Source organism: Rhea americana, unplaced genomic scaffold (genome assembly GCF_003343005.1).
Source record: "Rhea americana isolate MKP2758 unplaced genomic scaffold, rheAme1 scaffold_1, whole genome shotgun sequence".
NCBI classification, from domain to species: domain Eukaryota; kingdom Metazoa; phylum Chordata; class Aves; order Rheiformes; family Rheidae; genus Rhea; species Rhea americana.
The window spans coordinates 16,623,311-16,650,464 of record NW_028185038.1 but is presented as its reverse complement, the minus strand read 5'-3'; the positions used below and the strand labels follow the sequence as shown (position 1 = coordinate 16,650,464).

The following is a 27,154-nucleotide window of genomic DNA, read 5'->3' as shown; positions in this document are numbered from 1 at the left end:
TTTCAGGGAAACTCATTGTTCACGTAAACCCTGAGAAGGAATTTCCCTCCTTTCTTGGCCTGCTAATGATGCAGTGAACCGTACAGTGTGTTTTAGCTGCGTGCCATCTGCATTTTATTTTTATTTTGTTTACTGACTTTCCACCCATGTGTGTACTTCTTTATAGTGTCAGTGTAATGTTGTATATTCCACCTTCATTAATGGCCTGGGTTTTGCCACCCCTTTGTTCACGCTGAGCGCTATTGTTTCATGCAGGGAGTTCATGCTGGGAACAGAGCTACCCATAGAAAACACTGAAATTGGTGGAAATTTCACCTGTATTGTGTCTGCAGGATAATGGGCTTTGACTGTACTGATTGCTCTAGGGCTGTTGCTGTTTGTCTGGCATATGTGTAAACTATGTACTTTGTACTTGCACAGCATTGTGTGCTAGGACCTGTAGTCCCTGAACTGTATTGCTCTACTGAAGATGAAAGTGGCTTGCTTCTTCCCTACCAGTTGTAGCTCTGGTCAGACCCRGCTTCCCCCTCCACCTTTTTTCCCCCCTACCTCACCGAACAGTAGGAATTAATTTCTTCCAGAGATGATCCTAGCTTCAGACACCACTGCGCTCATGAGGATCCGGACTTGATATTGCCAAAGGGAAAAACAAAACAAGCCCCTCAGCCCTACAATGCCAGCAGGGGTTTTCTGCTCTTGAAGCTAAAGGAGTCTTGTTATATAGTCAGTTGTGTGATGTCCACAAACAGACTGTTCGGGTGCTGGCTTTACTGTGGCCAAATCTGAGAACAGTTATATTGACTCTGGACTAAGTAACCCTCGCGTTGGAGGCTTTACAGAGCGCTGTGCTCGGACACATAAGCTGTCTGCATGAACCAGCAGGGCTGAAGTGCTGTATTGGAGGAATGTGACCACACAGCTTTGGGACCCGGCTGGAGCTACGTGTTTACGCAGTGCAGCGGCCAAGCTAATAAAACCACCCAGAGATTCCAGGAGCTGGCTTTGCAAAGAATGGTATTGTTATTGATAGTTTTTCATTAACTAGRTTACCCCAGCTTCCTGTTATCAGACATATTTGAGAGTTGACTATTATATTATATTAGAGTTCCTTACTCCTACTTCATGGTCTAAAAGTTTGGCTTTTTCTTCTGAAATAGCATTAAGACATGTATTTTGTGTCATTTGTRATCCAAATTTTGCAAGATTGTTTTGATAGACAAGCCTTTATTATAATTGTAACTAAGATACAAGTCACCACTTCTTCAAAGCTAGGTGAGAGTGAAAAACAAGTTAATGTTCATTGAACAAAATTTCCTTTTTATGTATAGAATTTGCATCCAGCACTAATGTGATCATGGGCTTGCACGACCACATTTAGTAAAACAGTCTCCTACCAAGAGTTTTTGCTGTTGGGTAAATCAAAATGTGTTATTCAGAGGGTGACTCATGGAAAACGAAGTAAAAGTCTTTTAATTGGATCTCCTGCAAGTGTTAAATGGTACATTGCAATAAAACCATTCACGTGTCCTCATATAACTCGTTTATGTGCTGCTAATCCATTAGTAAAGTGAAAAGAGCATTCAATGAGTATTTAGTACAAGAAATTCATATTTGATTACATATGAATTTCTGGCTTTTTTGTGATTTGGTTGGGTTTGAGTGTACTATCTCATTTTAAATCTGAAGATCCAACCTGAACCCAACAGGAAGTTTCTCATGCGGAATACTTGTCAAATCCTCCTCTGCCATAGCTTTTGAATATTCTGGATGACATTAATTTTAAAACAGAAAGAAGCTACAGAAAATGCATTTTGCTCTAGTTCTTTGGAGTGAAATTCGGTCTGTATTTGCAACATGCAGTACTTTGGTCCCCAACATTATGGTCTTCAGTTTCCTGCTAATTGATCTTCTCCTTCACATGTGCATCAATTCCAAGTCCTGAATTTTCRTTCTTGAATACTTACATGCTGAAATCTGGGAGATACCTTCTGCAGCTTTTAACATTTATCAGTGATGGAGAAGAGCTGACATATAGCAAAGGACTGGTGAGGAGTTTAGGATGAGATAGCTAATCTGCTAGCAATACTAGGAATGAAATGGCTGGATTCARTTGGCAGAATCTAACCTGAGAGTTTAAGGTCTGTTTGCTTTACATATAATAGAATTGTCAGCTGTAGAAGACAAGAAGCAGATTCATTGAGGTTACAGCATTGTATATATAACTATGTGAGTTAGAGTAGGCTGAATTACACACTAAATTGAAGTTGGCTGAAAACAGAATTTAGGCTCACCCAGAATCTGAACTATTACTCCGGGGAATATAATGACTTATTAAGAGCAGTATGTCTGGGAGGAAGTATACAGTCAAATCTTCACTCATACTCAAACACATTATTGTRGATAGTAAATAAAGCAAGCACTGTCTTTTTGAGTGACCTTTCTTTAGTAGCGCTCATCTGTCTGATCCATATTCTTACTCCTTTCAGAAAAGAGGAAATAACAGGGAAATAAGGAAGATAYCACTAACTGTGCCAGAATAAATTTGCTTATACACATGTAAGCATAAATGGTATTACGAAATGGAACAAGTGGAGCATAGGGAATTTCCAGATCCCAAATTGAAAATAATTTCAGGGAAGTTGAGACAAGTTTGAAGCATTACCACTATAAACAAAAGTTGCTAGGACCTTCTCTACTGCCACTTATTTCTGCACCTTTTGACAGGAGAGATGCATTTTTTTAATAAGACACAAAAACCATGAACAAGCCTGCATGTGTTTTATTGGACGCATTATACTTGTACCATGGGATCAAAGGATAATTCAGGTTGGAGGGGACCTCAGGAAGTCTCTAGCCCAACCTGCTGCTCAGCGTAGGGTCAGCTCTGAGATCAGACCAGATTGTTCAAGCTTTATCTGATCACATTGCTGTAAATAAATTCTAAAAAGTAGTTGTGACTATAAATAATAAAGCTGCCAGTCGGTTAATAGTTGGGAACATTGTTCAAACACGTGTTGTAAAAATAACATTTCAAAAGCAGGTGTGTGTGTGTTCTCAGTGATACAGGCAAAAAAGGCTAAAAGGAAGAACAGACACACAAATAGTGAACTTACTTTGACTGATCACCCCAGTATTGATTTTTATCACTCATCAAATTATGTCTTCGGTTAGATTGTAAGTTATTTCAGGCAAGCATTGTGACCACCTTCTGAGACTCTTGTAGAGTTCCAAAGTCTGTTCACTTAGTTAAAGGAGCCTGATCGTATGGGACTGCTGCAATTTGAATGATAAGCTTGGCATATGGTTTGTCTCTTAGTTTGCAAGATCTGTGAGTTCCATTAATGAACCTTGTTTGAAAATGTCGTATTTCTACATAGCCTTAATTGCCAGGCTTTTCCTTCTGACATGGTGGTGATGCGAAGTACCTTCTACATTTAGGCAAGGTTGCATGTTTTACCATGGGTTCATACTTGTGTGGCAGGCTGGCTTTGTGCCACTGCCCTCTTCCGGACAGACTGTAGCAAATCAGTTTGCATCCGTATCTCTCGTTCACTTCATAGGCCTTCCCCTTTTTTGGTGTCTTTGGCTGCATCTTCAGAGTCATCTTCATCAGGCATAAGTCCACACTGCCACTGAAAGGGATCCAAGCTTGTGCTGGCTCTAGGATTTGTGTAGACGTGCAGCCTGATGGAGCAGGAGCTCATCTGACTGAAAGCTAACTGAACACTAGGGCTGGCACAAGAGTGTGGATGGCAGGAGAACATGCCAGTAGGCCCCTGTCAACAGAAATTTGGGCTTAGATCCTATTAAAATAACCCCAGTGGAAACAGTGAATTCAGAACTTCACGTTCGCTGATGATGTACATTAGTTTTATGCTGTAGATATGGCCTAACAAGCATAGTTGAAAATAAATATCAGAAGCCGTGGAGAAATTATTATTATTTTTGATCAGTTTCCCTGCCAGCATGTTCAAGTGGAATTACAGCAGCCTGGAATTGCCAGAAGCATTGGATATCTTGTTAGTCCTTACCTAGCACAGCATTTTAGGTGTATCAGGAGTCCGCATGAAGTTAAAATGTCCTTCTTTCTAAAAACATCTGTTTCTGAAATTCCCATATGATCCGAAAAAGAAAATAGTCACCCGTGTTTCTTACGCTGGAGTATGATTTTTAAAATTGAATACATATTCAGATGTAGTGGACTAACTTCAGAAAGTCTTGAGTACTCCCAGAAAATACAGAGGAGCATTATTACTGAATTTAAATAATACTTGAAATGGGAAATAATGCAACACAAATAATGGACTCTAGAAATAAATGGGAGACTGGATTTTTCATGTATCTAATGGAGTTAAGGAGAGGACAGAGTAATCTGCTGAGGCCTGTGGAGGGACATTGATAGACTTGCTTGAAGGAAAGAATTACATGACAAATCTTAGAAAAATCCAGGAAATTTGGAAGAAGAATATAGATAAGCGAATTGGAAGGTGGGAAGTCGTACATGTTAAAATTGGTCTTTGCTGTGAGTTGCAGTTCTCGAAACTACTTGGCACTGCTACTTGGCCAAGCAGTATCTTGGCACTGAAGCTCAGGTTGACCAGGAAATGGTTCTCTCTCAAGTTTAACGTGGAGGGGAGGCAGCTTTACTTCTGTTTGAACACAAGCCTGGTAAAGACAAATTTTAAAATGATTCTGCTTGAGCAGGTTTATAAAAATTTGTTTGGGTGACAATAAAAGTTCTTCAACTTTGCCCTGAACAGCCGCTTCCTTTGAAGTTGTTGCAACTTTGTTATATGATGTTTACATTGTTGGGAGAAATATGTCAAACAGACTTGCAAGGCAACTTCTATGTTATAGAAAAAGTTGGAGGGGAGGAGAAATAAAGTTTCATATAAAACAAGGACCCTGATCCCAAAACAAGACTTAAAAGATAGAATCTCATTTTCCTCAAGATTTTAGACAGCATTTTCCTGTGTTATCTCAGTCATTTTTCAATCTTCATAAAACCTTTGTCCCTCCCTACTCAGATTCAGCCTGCAAAGGATTTTCTATTCTTGTTCTTTTCATTCTGCTGCAGTGGAAGAAAAGGGGAATATCTAAAACTCTGTATTATGACCTGGTTCTGGGGTCAAATAGAGGTAAAAAGGTGCAGCTGAGARAGAGTAAGGTTTTAATCTTAAACAAATTGCAGCAGTAGCTAGTAAAAAAGAGCTAGGAATCAGGCCTTCGTTAAAAGATACGCTCTGGTGTCCTGTTGGTTTCAGTTGGACCTCTAATAGCAAAAGTGGTTGAAGAGTGAACAATACAGAAGAGATTTAGCAATCGTCTTTGGGATCTGAGACCTTTGTAGCCAGCTAGGATCCCAGCCAGGATCCCAGCAGTACACTGCTCGGATTTTGGTGGTTTTTTTCTTTAATTTTCTTACCTTTTTTTCTTCCCACAGTGTATCTCTTTGGCAGACTCTAGTTCAGGAAAATATATGATATCCTGGAATTTAATCCAGAAGACTGGGGTATGCATTTGCTGGAGTTTTCAGTGATAAGCACTTCCAATCATTCATGGATAGCTGATCGCACCAGCTGATACCTTTTGTTATTTGACACATGAATACAGCAAGGATCAGGCTGGCTAAAGGGGATTTTGTTAGAATGGTGTGGAAACAGGTACCTGTCCCCTGTTTACGTTTCTAAGTGTGCTGTTGCAGAACAATAATGCCAGTGCAGGATTGTTAACAAGGTGTTCTGCAATTAAAAAGAAAATATTCCCTGAGGCTTTCACTTTCTGTTGTGAAATAGGTATTGCAGTCGTGAGGAAGGGAGCTGCGGCACAGGCATTTTATAGAAACTATCTGTTCCTATAAACAGCTTTTGGAATCATCTGAAATGTCAAATGTTCAAACTGGATATAGCGTAATTGAGCAGATCAAGTAGAAAACTAGCACTCTGGAGATGTGGATCCTGCTATTACATTTGGCATTCATTTTGTTACTTAAGCACATTATTTTCTTCGTGCGTTAGTCTCTGTTCTGCAAAGTGAATCTAATGGTTCAGCCTGTAACTGTGGCTGAGGAAAGCACAGTACAACACGGGAATGGAGGACGTGGAAAGATGGTGTTGACTGAGCACTCCTAAATAAAAAGTATGATGAAAGGTTGCTCTCGGATACTGCAGGTGTTAATGATCATTAACAACATCTAAAGATCGAAGAAAGACACATTTTAAGCAGAGTTTTGACTAAAAAGATTCGCTAAAGATGTCACAAAATTGAATGAAGACTTTACCTATTCCTGTATTTGTATAGGACGTGATTAGATGCTGCAGCAGCTGTTAGGTGGGAAATTTTAGGTTAGAATTGTAGGTAGATAGATAGATAAAAAGGACAAAAGCTATAATTACTAATTTCTGTTCGGAAAGTACCATCATATTATAAAGGCCTCCTCAGTATAGCAGAGTGATGCCAAACAACTGCAGTGAAGCCACAGTTTGGTGCCAGTAATTCATATCCATTTTGTGGAGTAGCTTTGAGATCTACAGATGATATAACTGTTAAGTATTATTATTAATGATTCAGAGTTTCTGGCTCCTTTTCTTATACATAGATCATCAGACTGTCTTTCCCTGCCATTTTAACATAATAGTCTGAATAACCTGAGAATCTTCAGAGTAGCTTGAGTTTATGTTCAGGCTCAGACTTTACAAATGAAATCTTTCATCTGATATGCTTAACTTTAATTTTGCTGCTCTAATGGGATTCTCTTTCCCTAAATTTACATGATTGAGCTTGCAGTCTGTTGAACGCGTTCTTCTCTTCTAGTGATAAATTTGCCTGAGCATCTCCAGTATGTGTAGAGAAACACGTAGGTAGCTGTTTGTGTGGCATTCGTTTCCACGGGCAGATAAACAATGAAGGGCTTGTGGGCCTGTAGCTTGAACAATACTTCAGAAAAGCGCTGTCCCGCCTGGCTGTCAGTTCTGTTGTTGTACTTTGCTCTTGGTGACATCATTGATGGCAGCTAAATGAAGTGCATCAATTGTTAGATGCTCTTTGACCAAGGATGTTGACTTTTCCTGGCAACTAGTCATGTTCTACAGCCAGTTTTGTATAAGAAGCTGCTAATCTAATATAATGCAGTAATTCAGTAACAAATAGCAGAAGAAACGGAGTTGGTCTGTTTATATAGGTGGGAGATAGATAAAAGCAACTAAAGGAGCCATAGGAATTATTTTAAAATTCTTGAAGTCTGATTGAAATTAAAACCTTATTTTATGTTAGAAGTTACTTGTGATGCATCTGAGGTTAGGGGGGAATAATGCTTTATTACTGTATAGCTTCTCCAAGGTGAGGATTTTGAAGCGCATTAGTAACATTAACAAACCAACACTTGTAATTTGCCTGTTGTGCTCTCCCCGTCAGTGGCACAGTTCTCTCAAGATTTCAACTGGACATAGTCAGGCTCATACCATGGCCCAGCCACTGTCCTCGGGACACACTCTCAGCACTCAGATGAAAAGTTCAGGATCCTCCTGCAGAAGTGGTTCCTTGTGGTCTGTCCAGTTTCTTCAGAAGGCTGTGTATATAAATGTGGCTATCTGCTGAGAAGATCAGTTTGGGTGATGAGGTTAAGGAAACTCTTTTTGCTAACATTTTCTTACAGTTACTGAGATAAGGAGAGCTGGCCAGGGAGTTTCCAGTTGAGATACTTCAAACGAAACAGGGCTGCAGAGGCCAGAGCAATGTCATGAGTTTAAATTCTATGAATTAATAGCCACAGCCTCCTAATTGTCCTTCGGATCCATCTGCTTGGCAGTTAGCCCTCCCATACAGGCCGAGCTTAATCCCTCATGTTATGCACCTGAGAGGTCTCTTCAGCAATGCACATTTAATCTTCCCTGGAAGATCTCCTTCCATGATCATGTCCGCTCCAGAAATCTAAGTCTGAGGGAGTCTGCAGTCAGTCATGGTCTGTTTGTCGTTGGGGTTGGAGACTAACTGATTAGCGAAAGTAGGAAATACAGTCCAGGTCTGGTAGTGCACTTTGAACGTGTTACCCTTAACCATAAGACTATTCTTCCTTCCTCACAAACATCCTTTTATTAAAGCAGAAGGATATTGCATAATCAAGTCTACTTTCTGCTCTTTATATTACTGTGTTCATTTTGAAATTATTTGAGATTAAAAGTAATCACTTTCACTTTGCACATTACCTGATTTTTTTTTATTCTCTTACCGTATTCTAGGCCAATGCTGCAGTATTTCATATGGGAATGTGAACAGAATTCTTAAATGAAAACTAAAAGAGGAAACATTCTTACCTCTATTTTTCCACTTAAATGAGAAGGTGGGAAAAAATCTGTGCAAYAAGTCAAAGACCTCCCATTTTATGTGTCTTCTTTTAAAGTAGCTTAAAGCAACATTTGAAATTTGATTCCCTCGTTATTCGTCTGGCAGGACTGCTGAGTTCCCAGTTTCCCCTTTATGAGGGAAAACATCCCCAGATAACTGTCTAAAATAAGCCAGGTGAATCATGTACTGGAAGTGCTGGTTTCTTTTCACTAACTGTCAAGGGAATGCTTGTGGCTAACTTGGATGCAAATGTCTACGCTGGAAGTAAGCGCCGTCCTAGGCCCCCATTTGTTAAGTCCGCCTCTCTTCCGCTTGGGAGACAGAATATTAGGAGATCTCAGCATCTTACAAAAAAAAAAAAAAAAAAAAAAAAGACTCTGCAATGGACTTCCAAGAATTTTAACTTTAATTTATAAATATCTTTCTATTCTTTTTTCCGAAAGATTTTGCAATGGGGATTGTAATTAGGCTGAGAAATCAATCCAGCTGTCAATCATGCAGTTCTCATTTCAAAGCAGTCAGAATATATTGTAGATGTGTATTTGGAAGAGGTTCAATGTTATCCAGTGGAAAAAGTGCAGTCATACTTTTCAATAAGTCCAAAAGGCTAGCTKCAAAATGCAAAAATTGTCCTAATTGTCATATTCTTCCCAGACTGCTGGCTTCATAGCGTTGACATGTTCTCATAGTAATAGGAGCTGCACTTAAAGTGCAMACGGAAGGGACTGAAAAGATAAAATTGTTGTTTGAAATTAGTTTTCCTTGGGTTGTTTGTATATTCAAAACAGAGTGCTTACTGGATGATTTCTGCAAGATACTGCAATTGTGTGTAGCTGTGTTGGCTGAGTCTGTAGACATCAACACAGAAGTGTACTCCTGTGCTTTTGTGGGAATATTTGCCCAACAGGTTGTAGCTCGGTAAACATGTATACGCAGCATGAATATGTAAATACAAAAATAGTGCTAGATTGACAGATCTAGAAAGAGCCAAATTCCCAAAGAGAAAGTCCAGGATGGGCTGTGTTACTTCAAGCTTTCGTRTGCTGCTTCATGAATAGCTTTTGGTCCCTGACTGAAGCTGATCTTTGTCCATGAGGGCAGCTCAGTATCTGCGCTGTTTAGTTCTTGGCATCCTTTTGGAGTCAAATCCTCGGTACTGGAGGGAACATGAAATTTCTTCTTGTAGTGCTGGGGTTCAGCTCTTTTGTCTTGGAAGAAGGAAGACATTACTRCTTCTTCCGTCCCAAGAAGTAGTACTCCTTGTCATTGCCCTTGGCATTTGTGAGTGAAATTTCTTTCCTGTTCCAATTTGAATTGACAGTTGTTTTTTCGTTGGTGCTAGTGTTGGTTCCAAGGCCTGAGTTGGGTGTTGAAGTGATAACAATAAATTTTTTAATCCTCTTCTATTAAAATTACACAGGCAGGGAATGTGGGGTGCGATGCCATGACAAGTACTGTCTCTGAGTGCCCAGCGATCGTTACATTGCTGCTGAACTGACTTGTTCTTTTTTCAGGGAATGTTAGTTGGGGCAGATACATGCTTGTGCTAACGCACTTTTAAAATGGGCTGAGTTAAATTAAGCAACTGGCAGCGAGAACAAGCAAGAAGCCTAAAGGAAACGGTGCTGCCAAACACTGGCGTTTCTGCCAAGGCCAGTACATCAGGGCACAGCGAGGCACACTCTGAAACGTGTCCGGTGCAAGAGACGGCTTGCCCGTGAAGGTGATTCAGTGGGTCGTGGACTGCTGCTTTTGCGCTTACCTACTGCTGTGAAGTGCTTGAATTGGCTTTCGTAGGCAGCAAAGTGCTTGACCCTTTCAGAATAGCTAGTTCTTGAAATGGAAAAATACTGCGTTGTGGGTTAGTTAAATCTTCATCTTTTGTAACATTGTGCCCTGAAAGACATGAACACCCTCGCTTCCATCACATCGCTGCAGTTATGCTAGTGATGTATTTGAGAGGATGTAAACTGGCTTTGTGTCTGTGTTAGAGCTCTATCAGAGTTGATCTTTCTGTCAGTAAAGCAATCAATGACTCCATCATGCTCAGGAAAATGGAGTGAAAATATTTGAAATTGTATTAATACCAGGTGCCTGTGGTTCTCAGAGAGCTAAAGGCTCYTCAGTATTTTGAAAGCCTTAAAACATGCAGGTACCACAGAGGTACACGCTTTTTGTATTCAGCTCATCATATACATCGACTTCCTCCATAATTTCAGTTCTGCGGGCTACATTCAGGCTTACAGAGCAAGAAGGAAGGGCGCAGCAGGGTGGAGAGAGGAGCAGAGCGTTGCTCAGGTTGTGGTGGAATGAGATGCTGTGCCTCCACGGAGCTGAAATCCCTGAAGAGCTGAAGCGTCAGGCTCCTTTCCCATTTCCCACCTCTTCTCTCCACTTGCTCCCCAAATACACACAGAGACTCCYCCAGGACCTTGAGTGATCTGCCAGGGCCACACCAAGATCAGAGTTAGAAACGTTAGCTCTCGGGACTCCTTCCCTAGGCCTGTGCCCAGGTCACCTTCCTGCGTATGCACATTTTCAAACGCAGTTGTCCACATATTTCAGTCCTTCAGCTGTTACATCGTTTTACCTGTCTGTACTTTTCCACCCCAGGTGAGGACATGCAGCAGGATAAACATGGTGTGAAGCAGTGCAAAGTCTTCTCGGCACTGGAACCTCACTGACCTGCCAAGAGTTTCAAACCTGCCATCTAGCGGTGTGAACAAGGAAAATCCCCAAACCCTCTTCCCCTGCAACACTCACRCTTTCTAAAACACTCCCTTGTTTTGGACAGAAATGGATGCTTCTGGTCCCTGTTCCTTCCGGGACGGAGCTAGTAAAGATTTATTAACGAGAAGAATGTACAAGATTTTTCTTTTTCATGTATGTCATAAAATAATGTGCTAGCTTAAGAGGCCTATACCTTGATAGCAAGAAAATACAGTTTACCAATTTTATGTTGCTACTGCCTCCCCTTTGGGGAATTGARTGGGCCTTGAAAACACAATAAATCTAAAATTACAACACCTTTGCTTTGAGGGAAGAAGGAGATAACAGTTAACTTTTCTGTARTCATGCAGTAATTCATCAACAGAGTCAAGAATAGAGCCTTGTCATGATAACGCCCTGCATTTCTAGATTAATACTAGGACATGCTCCACACCAGCTACTAAACTGAACTACTCTGTTTCATCTTTCTCTGTGCTAAAGAAGGCTACTTGGAATGGCTAAACCAAATTGTGAAAGGTTTCCAAAGTCTGACTAAAAACCTACATTCATCACCAAGATAAGAGTAGGCCTTACAGCGAGGAGTGTTAAAAGGCTTGGGGTTTATACCGCAATTTGGCATGTATGTGCAGTGAATTATGGTCTGAATTAAATCTGTCTTGAGTGTTTGTCCTTACTGTTATCTTCAGTTCAATTTCTGGCACAGAATTAACATTGCTCAGGTTGAAGTTTATATGTGCTTGCTGTTCCTAGGATTTTTACCTAGAGGTCATCGTGTCCTTTTCTCTTATTACCAGGAAACTTTCTTGCTGTTTGGACTAAACTGTGTGATCTGTCTGTTGTAGCTACAACAATAAGCCAGGAGAGCAATTCTGTACTTCCGCACATGCCCCTGAAGTTGTCTTCTTCGTATCAGTATTAGAATGCAGCTTTTTCTATCAACTCGTGCAGCTGAAGACTATTTGTGGATAGTCCTGAATGCAAGCATGTGAGAGCAGATCTAAGAAACCTGAGATTTTCAACACTGTAAATGCAAACTTGAAATAATACTAGAAAGAATAAGGAGAGTTAAAAATCTTAAGAGTGGCCAGCAAGCTAAATGGGAACAAAACTAAATATGCCAGTATTAAATGCCAAAGAAAAGTAAGTTTATCTTTTATAAATTAAGGTCTGCTTATACAGTTTGGATAAAATGCAGAAATAACATTAAGAAGTCAAAAGCTAGACTTTGCACTGTTCAGAGAATTCTTTTTCTGTATAGGATACAGTCCTGTAATCTGATACTCCTCTTGCATATGCTCTGTTGTATATGTCAAAACTCAGTAAGAGGGGCGAGAGAGCCACCATTCAACTCTTGAAAGTCTAACCTCATGTGCCCCACAGCACACTGCTCGGCTGTGGGGGTTATAACTGACTTTCCCAGTAAGTGATTTAGGAATAGAAAAATACTCAAGTGTTGAGCAGCATCTCCTGAAAAGTTTAGTGTAGTGCTTCGTGCTTCTTAGTACTATCTGGGTGTTTTAAGCGTGCTTGGAGCGTGCAGCACAAYGTTCTGAAAGGTCTGGCTGAGGTATGCCGTGTTCATGAATTTTGGATGTGGCACCTGCAATACAGTCACCTGAATGCTTGGTCCAGCTTTGCTCCCAGGTATGGATGGCAGCAAACCTTCCTGTACAAGGGATGTTTCTGGCCCAAACCTCTGTTTGTACAGACTTCAGGTACATACAGGATCCCTCCCATAATAATTTAATCTTAAACAAGTTTTAAATTGCGCCTGGTTTAGTCCTTGAACCAGCTGCTTCATGCTTGCGCAAGATGTAGGTGTGAGCACAAGGGACACGGCCAAGAGAGAAACCCTGGCRTTTGTCAGTGAAGTGCTGTGGAATGTGGCAGACCGATCTATTTATTTGTACGTAGACACCTAAATGTCATTGAAAAGGGTATTTTCGTCTCACCAGCTGTGTTTGGAGCTGCGTATATATACTAACTGTATCCACTCCAGGGAGCAACACTTAGTCCTCAACCCACATCAGACAAATTTTTTTTTTCAAAGTAGACTGCCTGCGTTAACACYGTATATCATTTAGACTGACTCTCCTCTGGGCCACATGAAGGCCATCATAGGACAGTATTTAAGCCCGTATATACGTCTTTCTGTTTCCTTCTGTATTGTTTCAGTGTAAAGTACCTGAAGTAAAATGAGTGTGGTGCTACAGTCCACCAGTTCAGAGGTTTAGTACTCAAAGTGGTGAGAGCTTGTGTTTTAAGACCTGCGTGTTCAAAGAGCTTGGTTTTAAGACCAGATTTTAATCCTAAAGCCTGTGTTTGTGTTTTGTGGCTTGACAGTATCTGGGAGTCCTAGAAAGCGTAGCTCTTGCTACAGGGCTGTCGGAGGACTGTGTGAGGCCGTGGGAAGCAAACCGTGCCGCGTCCTCAGGAGGAGCGATCCCTGCAGCCACACCTGGGTCTGGCCCTCCTGAAGGAGAATAAGAGAATAATAAACTAGCGTCGGTGTCATGCGGACAGTCACAGGTCACAACACAGAAAGCTGTGTTGCCTGGCAGTGCTGACATACCTACCAGCAGGGTGATCTAGTCCAACAGAACAGGAAAACCAACGTACCTATGGTTAAAAAAAAAAAAAAAAGCATTGAGAAAGTTTGCCTCTTGCACTTGAACATATATATATATATTTTTTACCAACATTAAATCAGATTTGCTGATAAATATTATGGATATCCCGCTCAGACTTAGGCAAGGATTTAAGACAAACCATTCCTGCTACTATGTGATTTTTTCTTTAAAGCAAGTATTTTTGTATCAGAACAGCATCTGCTTCTTACCTATCGTCTTTCCACTTGCTGAGTAGGTTTTGATTTTATGACAGGAAATAGTTGAATGTTTGTACTGGTAGGATGCAACATGTGACTTTATGACTGCAATGCAAAAAGCCTTTTATTAGTAAAACTTAATGTGTAACAGGATAATTCCGTTGCACCTATTACTGTACTGGCTTGATTTTTTACAAAATAAGTTTGTACTTCCTTGAAGGCCTTATATAAGCTTTAACTGGGAATGAATCCAGCGTGTTCACACACAATAAAAGAGCTGCTTCAGAACTGGCTCTTTTTTAGAAATAGTCATAAACAAGTTTATATATAGGTACTGTTATCATGTACAAAACTTGGTGAAGAAGCAGTTCCTAAGAAGAAGCAGTGGTTATAATACATGCTAACGGCATGCTCTTCAGCCCAAGTCACGAGCAAACCTGTTGTAGTAACGCAAGGCAAGTTTTAAAATATTCAGACCTTAACGGCTCCCAAATCCTTATGTACAAAAAGGGCTGAGTGTTGAGCAGCTCATTCCTGTTGATGCAAGCAAGGCATTCGATAAAAAGGCTCAGAAACTTCAGCTGGCATCCTACATATGCAAATGCAGGTGCCGTCGTGTGTTATATTTGGATTTCAGTGTTTTTTCAGATCCATTTCAAGGCGATCTGTAACAGCCTTGCATGGTTTGATCCCTCTCTTTCATCACCCGTGCCCAGTTATTACACGAGGTCTGTCGGCCCCCTCTCGCTGGGAGTCCCTGCGGCTGGACACCGGCACGTCTGGGAACAACGAACCGGCCGGGACTCGCTAGGTTGTTCTCTCTCTGATCAAGCAGATCCCCAAATTACTGCTCGTCAGAGCTCACTGATCAGGCCTGCGTCTGGAGCAGGTACGCTTATATCCGACCGGTGCCAGGGTTGGTTTTATTAAGCTTTGTTGCCGCTTTATGTTCTGCATCATTTTTGTGTGTGTGTGTTCTTGCGGAGTTTAGGATACGGACCGAACAAAACGCAGAAGTCATGCTTTTATGCTGTTCATTTTTAAGGATAATTTTTAAGGATAATTTGGCATTTTGTTCCTCGCCTCCTTCCTAATGAGCTGAATTGTTAAAATATGTTAATGTGAGTAGACACATGAGAAGGGTGAAGCAATATACTGACACGTTGAATAATTAGATCATCTCCTGCGCAGCAAAAAACCCAAGTACGAAACAGGAACAAGAAGTCCCTCCCTCCCCCACTATAGAGGCATCAGGTCTGGCTCTTTCTGCACACAGAAGCAGGTTAGACAATTAGATTTTAGTACTAATTCCTTTTTGTGAAACACCTGAAAATTCTGGGCATTATGTATACTAGTTGTTTGGGGTTTTCTTTTCAAGAAGTTGGAATCTTGTTTCGGACGGCTGAATTTGGGAGCTGCGTATCCGTGATAAAACAAAAAATGAACGTAGCTGGACTGAATTCTTAAATACCTTAGTTGTTAATCAGCCCTTCCTCTTAGCAATCGTTGCGGATTTTGTCCTCGGTAGGGATTAGGTAAAGGGAATTTTATAAAGAGGTACAAGACATTGTGACTGCATTTCTGATAGTATTTGTCATTTTGACAAAGCAATGCTTTGTAATTCTTAAAATACTTATTTCTTAATAGCTGCTTAATAATCAGTGAGATTATCAGCCTCGTGACTTAAACCAGCTAGGAAGGCTAGTGACAGCAATGCACCTTGACTTACCTGAGTAACCACTCACAGGTTAAGTTTCCGTGTTTGAATAAATGTAACGCTTTGCTTTTGTTCTCCTATTTAATCATTTCCTTCGAAGAGTTAACTTTCTAAGCAGCCACAGATTAGTTCTCTCAGTTGTTTCAATTATTTTTCTTGTCACGCACAGTGAAGGTCTAGTGTTTGTGAAATGTCTTCTTTTCTTTTTTCCTGTCCCCCCTTCCATTGCTGCTCCAGTTATGCTGGCACTGAAAACTAAGCTGAAACACTTTCTGCCGATGGTCTTACCGTTTTTACGGATTTCACTTTTTTTTTTTTTTTTTTTTTTTTTTAATTGTAGCAGTATGGATTTTAACACTTGCCTTCAAGACAGTCTGAGTGCTCCAGAATTTTTTATTTCTGAAAGGGATATGTGAGACTCCTTAGCAGCTACTCGCTACCAGTGGGCTTCCATGTGCTCCCAGCTGACTAATTTCCTTTTGTATCACTGACAGGTGACTCAAAGCAAAAGCTAGCAGATGGCTACGTCGTTAGGCTGTGGCCAGAGCCCTCGGAGATGAGTTTTGGAATTTCCATCAAAGCAGGGATTAGGTTCAGGATATACCAGTGGCACGGAGCATGCTGTGGGAGTGTAAAACGAGAGGAAATCATTCATAGCGAGTCATCTTGTGGTTGGGTGATTCAGGGGTCTGCTGTTGGTGGTCAGAAAGGCACGTGGCTAAATCTACATCTTTGTCTGCTATGCAGAATGCAGGCTGGCTCTCAAAACTGATTCTGCCCTTTTGATTTTTGTCCAGTGAGTTATTTCCAGAAAGGGATTGCTCTATTTTCTGGAATGAGTATTGTGAAATTCTTTTTTTTTTTTTTTATAGTGGGCAAGTTTTCAGATGGTGATTTGTCGACAAAGTATTTTAAAGGATCATAGCTAAAAGTTCTTAAAAAAAATACATATATCCTGTGCAATAGGGAAAGTAAAAGCATCTCGGTTTCCAAGTGGTGGAGGAATAACTGAAAAAGCTCGTTCTGGGAATAGTAGATCCATTGGCACTAGTTGGTGATTTCCTGTGCATTTGCTGCAAGAAACATTCTGTGATGTGAGTAGGTGGTACTAAAGGGTTGTTACGAAACCAATTTTCAAGCAGACGTTTTGAGTCATGTATCGGGAAGAGGGATAGCAGCTTCAGAGCTTTCTCTTTGTCTGAGCAGAACGCTTGCAGTGCGCATGCAGTATATCCTGTGTTTGCATGGAACARGGCAGATTTGGACTAGATCTGGTGTTACGTGCAGCGCACTCCTGCTTGTCACTAACCGTTTCTGTAACTGGAAATGAGAGCGTGGGCTAAAAGAACTGGAAGCAGTGTGCAAGGTGCATAAGGAGCAGTTTTCCTGACTGTGTTTTAATTGTAAGTATTTTCTCATAGTTTTTCCCAGACACGAGAGACAAAATGGAGTTTCATCAATGACTGATGTCTGCACCAGAACAAGATGGTTATTGAAGCAGTTCGGTTCTGTTCTGAAAGCAGATGGGCTGCCACTAGCAGGAGACAGTTGGCTTTTCCATCAGGAAAAAAGAAAGGGGGGGGGTGTTTAAGGGAATTGGTCTGGCTCCTAAACTGAAGGAATTGTTGACCTACTGACTCAGTTACGAAGAGTTAGGGAAACAGTCTTACTGTGGTTTCTTTTGTTGATGGCAGATTCAGAAGACGGCTGTGATCGTACGGGTATGGCTAGCAAAGGAGAGAGGGCTCTAGTGCCTGCTGCCTTGTGGATTTGTTTTGTGCCAGGAAGAAGCCGAGCTTCTGACTTCCAAATAATGCCCAAACTTTATTTGTGATGCTTCTCCTGGTAACGTGTTGGTAAGTTTATGTACTTCTCATTTTCAGTGCTGCCATCATACCCTCTTTACTAGCTGTAACTGCAAGGTTGTGTTGGTCTTTTCACCGGAGCAGCTTTTACAAAGCACACTAGCTGGCAGCCAGAGTTTAGGAGCAAGTAAATAAGGGGCCAAATTTTGAAGCTTAGGTTCATCTTTTGACAAAAGCAATTCCGAATTGCTGTTCTCTGCCCCTTTGCACCTGCCCTGGTTACAGGCAAAGGGGCTAGGCCAGCGTTCGCTGCCCCGGGCTCGGGATCTTACCGTTGTGAGTCACTGTTGCTCTGTCAGTTCATTCAGCGAAGAGCAGCAGAGAACACGGCTTCCGTCTTCCTGCATTTCACATTAAAATCTAGTATGTGTGTTTGATGTTAAATCTAATGATACTTTTCCTAAAATATGCCTAGGATCTTCGCGATGTTGTTTTTAAGTTGCTTAGTATTTCCAATGGAAAAAAAAGGTATCAATTAACAGGAGCTCAAAAACGACAAAATCATTAATGTATTGTTGGCTGCAAGGAATTATATTGGCTGATAGAGCTAGGTCTGAAAGTCATGCGGCCCGAATCCTGCTCTTGCCTCTGCTCCTGGTTTCTTTTTTCTCTGGGAGGGGATGACAAGGGATCTTGAGCAAGGCATGTATTATTCTTAGTTGTCTGATGAATAAAGGGAGGATCCTGATATTCAACCTCCCTTTAATAAAAAGCTTTCCCCGTGCTCTCACTGTTTTCTTTCTAGAGAGGAAGGTGGTTTCCTGACATAGGATACTGTAGCTCTTTGATTTCCAGAAAATTGTTTCATATGCATAGATGATGAGATGATAGGGAGAGCACAAGAGCGATTATTTTATTTCTCTTCCTCAGCGACACGTCTCCTTTCTCCSTACAGCGCTTGTAGTAATTGTGGAGGCTGCGCGCTCGTGGTCCAAAGCGAAGCAGGGAATTCACGAGGAGTGGTTGTTTTTTCCTCTCCTGGGTGGATGACACAAGGAAGCCTCATGTTTCCAAAAACGCTCCATCCCCTCCTCGAATTGTGGCAAGGCGATTGGGAATTTTTTTTTTCTTCTTCTTTGAAATGGCAACCAAGAAGGCAGTGCACCAGGCATCCCTGCAGAACTAGGAATAAATCTATCACTTCAGGAAAAAAAAAAGGGAGGGGGAAGGTTTATCACTGTACTGTATTTCCTTTCGGTAAATGCTTCCTTTGGATCTCAGGATGAGAACTTTTAAGTGCTTGGTAACTTTCTAGTGAAGCAGTTTTACCAAAAAGAGTGGGCGTCAGGGTCAGAGAAAAGTCACTTGGTTGTTAGGTGGGTGTGAAAAGCCTAAGAAAAGGAAAGGGCGGAGGAAAATATTTGACTTGAATTAAACAAATAAGGGAGAATGTTACATGAATTAGATATTGATTTTGCCAAGTATTTTTGTGAATTAACTACATGTCTTCCTAACATCCTTTCTCTAACTACAGGCTTATCAAAATGTTCTCCGTAGGAACTGTATTAAAAAACAAAACAAAAACAAAAAAATCATTGTTTTCTTATCATTTCAGATAGAGAGAAAGGAAGTTGCGGATTTTTATAGCCCCTAAATTGTTAACTGCTAAAGCTAAATTGAAGCAATGGATCAAATTTTCTCAGGCTTACACTAGAACAGTTTGATTTACTAAGAAATTTGAAGCAGGCCACATTTAAGGAAAAGGAGTTTTAGATCGTCAGTTAATTGTCGTTTAGCCACCTGCAATCCTTTGAAGAGCCACAGTTCTCCTGTGCTAAATCACCTGTTTTGGGGAGAAGGCTGTTGCTGTTTGAGTGCATAAGGATCTTTTGACAGTGGAAATATTTGAGAAGAACATTTCATATTTTGAAACCTGGTGAAATTTGTGTGTGTGTTTGTAGTATCTCCATTTCCATGGTAGAGGAGAGAAAATCTAAAATACTTGGTGTAGAGGTTACTTTTTTCCATGCCTTTTGTGATTATTTTGACAAAAAAATTGCTGCACATGGAGACAGTTTTTACAACACTTCATCTTTGTAGCAGAAAACTCTGTCTCTTTTTGCATTAGTAAGTGAAAGAGATGATTTTATAAAAATAATACATCATAAACTGCAGCTTTTTAAACACAAGCCATAAATAGGATACAAGGAAAAAATGACATAATCTGAAGTTAGATACACAAATATGTAATACACTGTCTTCTACTAAAACAACATCAATACTTGAAATTTTAGGTCTATAGTGTGTCTTCATTACATTTCATTTATGCTTATTTCCAAGGGATTCCTATTCTTAGATGAGGAATAGAAAAATCGTTTGTTTTTCCTTTGAATAGTCTTGTAAATTTTTTGCATTAAGTTCTTTCTGACCCCTAGCTATCCAAATACAGATTTTGCAGCTGAAGTTCGCATACATAATTGTGAGTGGAAAAATTTGTTCTGGAAAAGAACAGAGCGTACACTTTCATAGTTCTACTGGGCTTTTAATGCCAACATTAAAAAAAAAAAAAGGTTCACTGAGCCAAATAAAAAATGCATATATACCAGCATCGTGGGGAGCGAACAGAAACCATTTTTATCGGCGTGTTTTCAGGACACRGTTGTATTCTGCTGATCTCTGATATCTACACACTCATTTGCTTCTTCCCATGTTTGTGCTGACAAATTGGGCTGCCCATAGCCAGCGCTAGCTGGCTGTGCTTATGTATTTAGAAGTTCATTGACACAATAGAATGAAAGGCATTTTGTAGTTTCAATTAACGTTTAACATAATAAAGGTACCTGAATTGTAACTTTAAGGACCTAAGAGGCTACCAAAATTCCCCATTTGACCTGTTTTTACAAGCTTCTATGAGAATGTATATACAGGTTTATTGCCAAAACATTGGGTTGGCAGAAGTGAGTCATAACTGTGAGGATCTCAGCTTTGCCCTTTGATTTAGMTTTTTTTTTGCCAAAAATAAAAATACATCCAAGAATACAAGTAGGTATGTTCTGTTCTCCTGTCAGGACAGAACTCTCATGGGCTCTTAAATATATTTACATAGCTCATAGGATATATTTCCAAGAGCTGTGTATGCATTTTGTCTACTGTTCAGTGCAGTAGGCATGAGCAGTTCTTGGAGAAGGGACCAGAAAGTAGGGCTCTGCCCCTTCCCTTGGAAGTCTCTTTCTCATGGAGTCATACTTGCCCTTCAGCGCTTTCTCTTCAGGGCTCTGTGGGCTTTGCGTTCTTTTCTGTCCCGGCACAACTCRAGTGCGAGGGGTAGAAAGCAGCCTTAGCTTAAACTCTGCTTGAAGTCTGGTGATGAGAGGACTTCTTACGAAGTGGAATCGGCAGGGGGAAATGTGCTTTACTTCTCAGGTGAGCTCTTAGGCAACAATATTACCTTATACGGAGATGTTTTTGGATGACCGTGAACACGCCGGTTACATGTGTCTTGCAGTCAGTGGTGGTTTAGTGTGACCAGAGCATAGCTAATGAATTGAACTGCTCTGAGGATTTCGTGCTCAAATTCAAGGCTGGCTTCTTCCAAGGTCTGCACTACCGACCACGAGGCCTTGAGGTGACCGAATCAACTTGCTGATCTCGAAAACTAGATCTTTTTCTCCTCCCCCCCCCGAAAATTGGGTTTTGACTGTTTAAAGATACAACTCACTGGATGACTGTGGAATTGCTAGTGCTGACAGGGAAATAGCAGGCACTTATGGCCAGAGGGAAGAGTAGGAGGTGAGACCATAGCACTCAGTGGCATCTGCATTAAGTTCAGTTTAATCTGGTCAAGAAACTGCACCACTGCTGACTCCTAATCCTGGTGGACTTCAGGCAAAAACTGAGTGCCATCTTAGTCACGTGAACAGTGCCCAGTACCTGAGTCTGGGTACTTCGGGAACCTAGTTAACCAAAATGGAAGCATCTGTTGATTTTTAATCTTTCCTGTTCTCCATCACTGTCTGAATTTTAGGTGTCTACATTTCACTTAAGTATCAGTGGGCATACKCTGACATCTTCATTCCTTTCGTTCCATCCTGTGTACTTGAAAACAGTCATTAATAACATTGGACACTGTCAAAAAGGATTCCATTCCTTACTAAAATTTCTAGTCATCAGTGTAAATCAGTAGAATTCTTTATGCTCTAAAGGATTAACTTTTTATGTTCTTTTTTTTCCATTCTCCTGAATTTACAGTTTTTTTCATTTCTCCTACATTTTCTTAATCTTTATGCCCCTTAAAATTCTCATTGTTATAATACCTCTTCCTCCTGCACATACTTTAAACATAAAAGGTGGGCTCATGCCATATGCCTTTGTGTGTTTTCTTTTTTCTGCATATATGCTTACCTAATAACTTGAAAATAGCAAACAAAACACATGGTCTGAGAAAGAATCTGGTATTTTACCCTGGGGGAGGATTTCCTAAGTGTGCAAATCAGGAGTAAATAGGTAGAAATGTCATACAGTATGGATTCAGTCCTGCAAAAGCTTATTTGCATGTGTGAGTAAAGTTGCTTGCATGTGTAAGTGTTGACAGAGTTGAACTCTGTATTATCAAATCTACTGTCAAAAATTGACCCCAGGCATTTTACAAGAAAGAGGATGATTGTCTCTCTAATTACTTAAATAGGCAAAACAAAATTTGAGAGAGCTATACAGAACTCTGTAATTATAACAAGCCTGCCATTAAGATCAGGTTTTCTAATAGAAACATAAAGGCACAACTTTGAATAAGAGCGGCATAGTTAAAACATGCAGGTACGGGGACATCCTCTTAATTGAACACTTTGATAATCACCTTAGTGTCAGAAGGTTGAGTGGCTACAAAAGTTTGCCAGCCCTCTGTTAAGTGCTCATATGGAATTACAGAATCATAGATGTTAGAGATGGAAAGTGCATTAGATCATCCAGACCATCTTCTTGCCAGTACATGTTTTCTCCTATTTTTTTTATTTTCTGTGGTTTATGGCTACAGATACTCTAAGAACTTGGCCTTCCACTTACATCTTCTGGAATCTTTTCCGCAAATTTCTATGTCAAGAAGTTTCTTTGCCTGATATTTGGCCTAAATTTTTCCATTTCTTTATTTCACCACATTATTTCAGGTCTGTGTTCTCATCTTTTATTGACTGTTCTCTCTATGATGTTACAGCCTATAAATATGAGCAGAATAGTAGTATGTGCTCTTGTGGCTTAGCTGTATCGCTTAAGTACTGCATATTCAGTTCTTTAGGATTTGGGAAAATTATACTGATTAAAGATAGGTTTTAAACAGAACTGCTAATGGTAAAATTTCTCAGATGCATATTTTGTTCTAGTATAAGAGTGGTCTGTTCAGGTGTCACTTGAGAACTTTTGGAAAAATTAACTGAGAAAGCTAATTTTATTCTGAAACGGAAATGTTTTTTAATGGAGGAGTTACACTAGTATGAGAAGAGTAATTTTTAACTCTGTTGCTGTTAAACTGTAGGGAAATGATCCTATGCAGGCGATTTTGTAGAACACATTACAGGGCAAAATCTATAGATTTCTGTTAGTGGCACAAATTGTGGAAGTTATAATGTAGTTATTTGTATGTTTGATCTTTTCAACTTTCCGTTATCTTCTCTGTTTCTCAAAGCCACTTTACTTCCTAACTATCCTTGTTTCTTTTCATAGTTTGGTTTGTTTTGGCGAGGTTTTAGGGTTGTTTGATAGTTGTTTGCTTCTAAATGCTTGGTCTTTGCTACCAGAAGACTGAGGCATCTAAGCAAGATTGAGTCCAAAATTGTCTGTTGTCTTGACCGCAAAGAGCTGGAATAATGACCCCCCAAATAAATACTCCTTAGCCATAAAAAAGACAGATAGGCATTGTTTCTTCTATCAGCCCATGAGAGAGAGGCCAGTTGGAGTGAGCTGGCTCGTGGCCACCCTGCCTGAGCCAGCACGCTCACACGGTTGGCTCTATTCATACTCCCTAGCCCTTAGTCTAGATCTCTTCTGGTTTCTGAAGCTTTATTACTGGTTTTCATTCCAGAGCATCCCAGATAATGAGAGGGTTGTCTTGAAAGCCTCCAGAGAAAAGTTTTGTAGTGTGTTACTCAAGGCCTACATTGTATGCCCCTAGCATGGCATGGGGGCATTTGAGACCCAAAATGCCCAGAAATTTGCTAAGATAGTGGAGAGGACCGTCCCAGCGGAGGAAAACAAAATTGATGTGGTTTTTGTCCAGTCTGCCTGTGGGAGGCCATCCTGTGAGCAGCAGTTGGACCTCCTCTCGGAAGAAACTATTCAACTCATTCAAGAGAGATCCCAGGAATGAATTTGCATTTGTGTGGTGTGGAGAATTGGGAACACGCCTGAGAGTGAAGCTGGAGCAGGCCGGCCTGACTGGGCAGGCGCGCATCGCTGGATGCCTGAGAGCTTGTGGCGGCAGGGTTGAGTCAGTTGTCTTCCTTAAAGCCGTGCAGAAGCTGGGAGGGATGTTGACGGTGGGAGAAGTGAGGACAGGCCTATTAGGCCTATACAGGAGGTAAAGTACTATTAGCGAGTGAATTGAAGGTASTTGAGGATCAGGTTGTGTAACTTGACTGGGGAATGAATGAAAAACATGTAAATGGGTGGGTTAGTGAGTGAGTAAGAGAGTATGTGAGTGGGCGGGTAATTAGACTGGCAAGTGAGAGAGGAGGTAGGTGTGGGTGAGTAGAAGGGTAGGTATGTAGCTAAAAAGTTGAAACAGCTTTATGGGCCAACACCGTAATGATACCTGAAGGAATGGTGAAAACCAGCACCCTCCAGGTACGCGGATAGGGACCAGCCTGGCCGTCTCTGTTACAGGCGGTGTAGTGTGCTTAGAGAAGAGGACAGCAGAGACCTATGTATACTATCCATCCTCCATTCTGCACCCAACTTGTTTTAATTTAGGCAAATAATTTACTCTGTCTAAACTTCTTCTCTGTTAATTCAGTAGACTAATCTTCACCTTGGTCAGGCGTTTGTTTTTTGCTAATGATCCTGTGGAAATATATCAAATTGTAATTATTATTTGCTAGGTTTTATTGGCTCTAACCAGATCAAAGACAAACCAGGTAAAGCAAAAGAGACTTCTGGTCAAGTCTTTCTGGAGCACTGTAATTTGTATTGCATAGTCCCTAATGCTTAAATTACCCAAGAGCTAATGATGGAATGAATTGACTTACAAATCAAAGGTACAAAGATGAAGGGTACATACAAAAATGAAGGATATAAAAATGCACAAGACATCAGCTTACAGGCATCTCCCAGACTTCAAAATCCTTTCATTTTAACAAATGAAATATGAAGTTGAAGTAATTTTAAATAATTACAGAACCTTGACTGACTAGACTTTCATTAGGATCTTTTCTAATAACTGTTGTAAGGCTGGACATAGTTCACTGTGACTAATCCATAATYGTTTTGAATTTACTATGGCAGAGTTACAATCCTAGCTGTGACCTTTTTCTGAGCAGGAATAGTTGAGCTATTGTTTAAGGTAATTGCTCCACTATCCTGTTAAGTTGTATTAAGTTGTGTGCGGTACATTTTCAATATTTATTGTAATAAYGCAAGTCCTTTTGAAGCCCAAAGAGAGGTGAGTGACTGCTGCAGGAAGTTACAGGCTTTATCTTGGCTGCCAGAAAGGTGTGTATTTACTAAGGAATAACTAATAGGCCGTGTGGTACTGTAAAATTCGACTAGAGGCAAGATCTTGTACTTTTTAGCTTGAAGGTACCTTCAAGTGAATCTTCACTTGCTGAACCTGCTTTTCGATGAAAACTATCTTGCTTTGTCTGCACGTGGATTTAACAGCAGAGTGAAGATCTAGCATTACCTGTCAGCCTGCTGTACAGAACGTGTTAACGATCTTTCTGCCCTGTCAATATACGTAGGTGTTTCCAGGGCAGGTTGTAGCAGTCGGATGGTTGCAGGCCACATCGTGTCCTCCTGCAAGCAGTAGAGGATGTTGAAGGTTCTGGGAACGCGATGTTTCAGCACATTTAATAACTCTTACTACCCCTGTGTAGTATACGTTTTTCATTGCCAAAATCTATAAAATTGGGTTATACTGATGTCTGGATAATTTGGGGGCAGGTTATCTCMGTTGAGTAGAGTGTGGTGCTGCTAATGCCAAGGTCATGGGTTCAATCCCTGTATGGGGCTATGCTGAGGGTTGGACTAGATGATCTCCAGAGGTCCCTTCCAACCTTACCATTCTATGGACATCTATGAACAACTGCTAGTTTTTGAGGGAAGCTTTAACCAGTGAGGAAGATCTTTCTCATTTTGAATATGGTCATCTGCTGTAAACTAAAGAAATTACTATAAAGTTTCTAACTGTAACCAGGGAAACTTGTTCAGTAGTCAGTATTTATTCATTTTATCTGGGACAAATCCAGAAATCACTCGCTGCACTTAAGCAGTGTTTCTTGCTKTTACAGCATATCAAATCTTCTGCTGATGTTCAAATGCTATAGTAACTGTGACAAGTAAGATGCAGAGGAATGTGGGGGTATGTTTAATATAAGCCTGCTGGGATTTAGATCTGTCAGAGCTCCAAATTTGCATTACTTGCATAAGCACGAATCACGTTAGTATTTACACATGCTTTGTCTGTGTTCAAGGAACAGCAGGGTTTGGATTGCTGGGTCAAAAATACTGTTCTTACTTGCTGGTAGTGGGATTGCGTGGAGGCTTAAAATMTTTACGGTTGCAACCTTTACTAGAATCTTGTTTTCTGTTGTGCTTAGTGTTAAAACTTACCATAACAATCTTAGGAGCAGCACGCATTTTTGATAGAAATATGGATAATCAAAAGATTTCAAGACTACATAGGAAAGAAAACCCTCAAGTTTCCCTTCTGTTTAATTAATTGTTTGTTTTTGTTGGTGACAAGGTTACAGAGCATTTGTAATAAGTATGCTTCATCTTTTGCATTTTTTTCCATATGGGTGTGTGCTTCCTTTTCATTATGTTGTTTTTCTTTTTTTTTAAACACAGCCGCTCCTTTCATTTTAAGAATAAGAAATGAGCTTCTCTCTGAGCGCGGAAAAAAAAAAGCTTCATAAACATTGCAATTCTGATCCTTCTAATCCTTTATTACCTGTAGGGGCAGGTGGCTGCTGGGAAGCTGCTGCGGGAAAGGAAGGAGGTTTACTAACATGTTCAAGGCCTGGGATTACGCAGTGGAGCAGTCTATTTTAGAAGCTGTGGAGAAAGTTCAGAACAACATGATTAAAAGGTGCGTTGCTCAGAAACATATGCCTTTCACTTAGCTTATTTCATTTAGATTGTGCCCTATGGAATTCTAACCCTATAAACTGTCATTTCCAATGCAAAATTGAAATAGATTGTCCGAAATCCACATATTACCCTTATTTTTATTTATTTATTTTTTGATGTTGTAAAATTGATTTTATTTCTGGAGATACTATCTCCTACTTTTTTCATTATCTAGACTCTTTTGTTTGTTTGTTAAAGGGTCATGCTCAAGAGAAAGTGAAGGGAAACACTCATTCGATCTCAGAAAAAAGAAAGTAATTAATGTTASGTGTATTGACTGTGTAATGCTGAGATAGTGTCTGTAGGAAAATGACCAGACAGCTTAAAGAAGAAGTAAGAATATTTTTAGCATTCTGAAACTGTTCAAATGCTGAAAATGGGGGAGGGTGAGGAGGGCAG

General features: G+C 40.4%; 1 long non-coding RNA gene across 5 annotated transcripts in view; it reads left to right on the top strand.

Annotated features, from left to right (window-relative positions):
* The window catches only part of LOC146601885 (uncharacterized), a 46,289-nt gene that overhangs the window by 4,139 nt on the left and 14,996 nt on the right, over positions 1-27,154 (top strand). For 4 of the 5 annotated variants that reach the window (XR_014895189.1, XR_014895200.1, XR_014895198.1 and 1 more), the window contains exons 1-3: positions 16,732-17,020; positions 17,312-17,473; positions 26,583-26,714. This is a non-coding gene — a long non-coding RNA (uncharacterized LOC146601885). Of the gene's footprint in view, positions 1-16,731; positions 17,021-17,311; positions 17,474-26,582; positions 26,715-27,154 lie in introns of those variants that run through there. The other variant, XR_014895199.1, reaches the window with a different exon arrangement.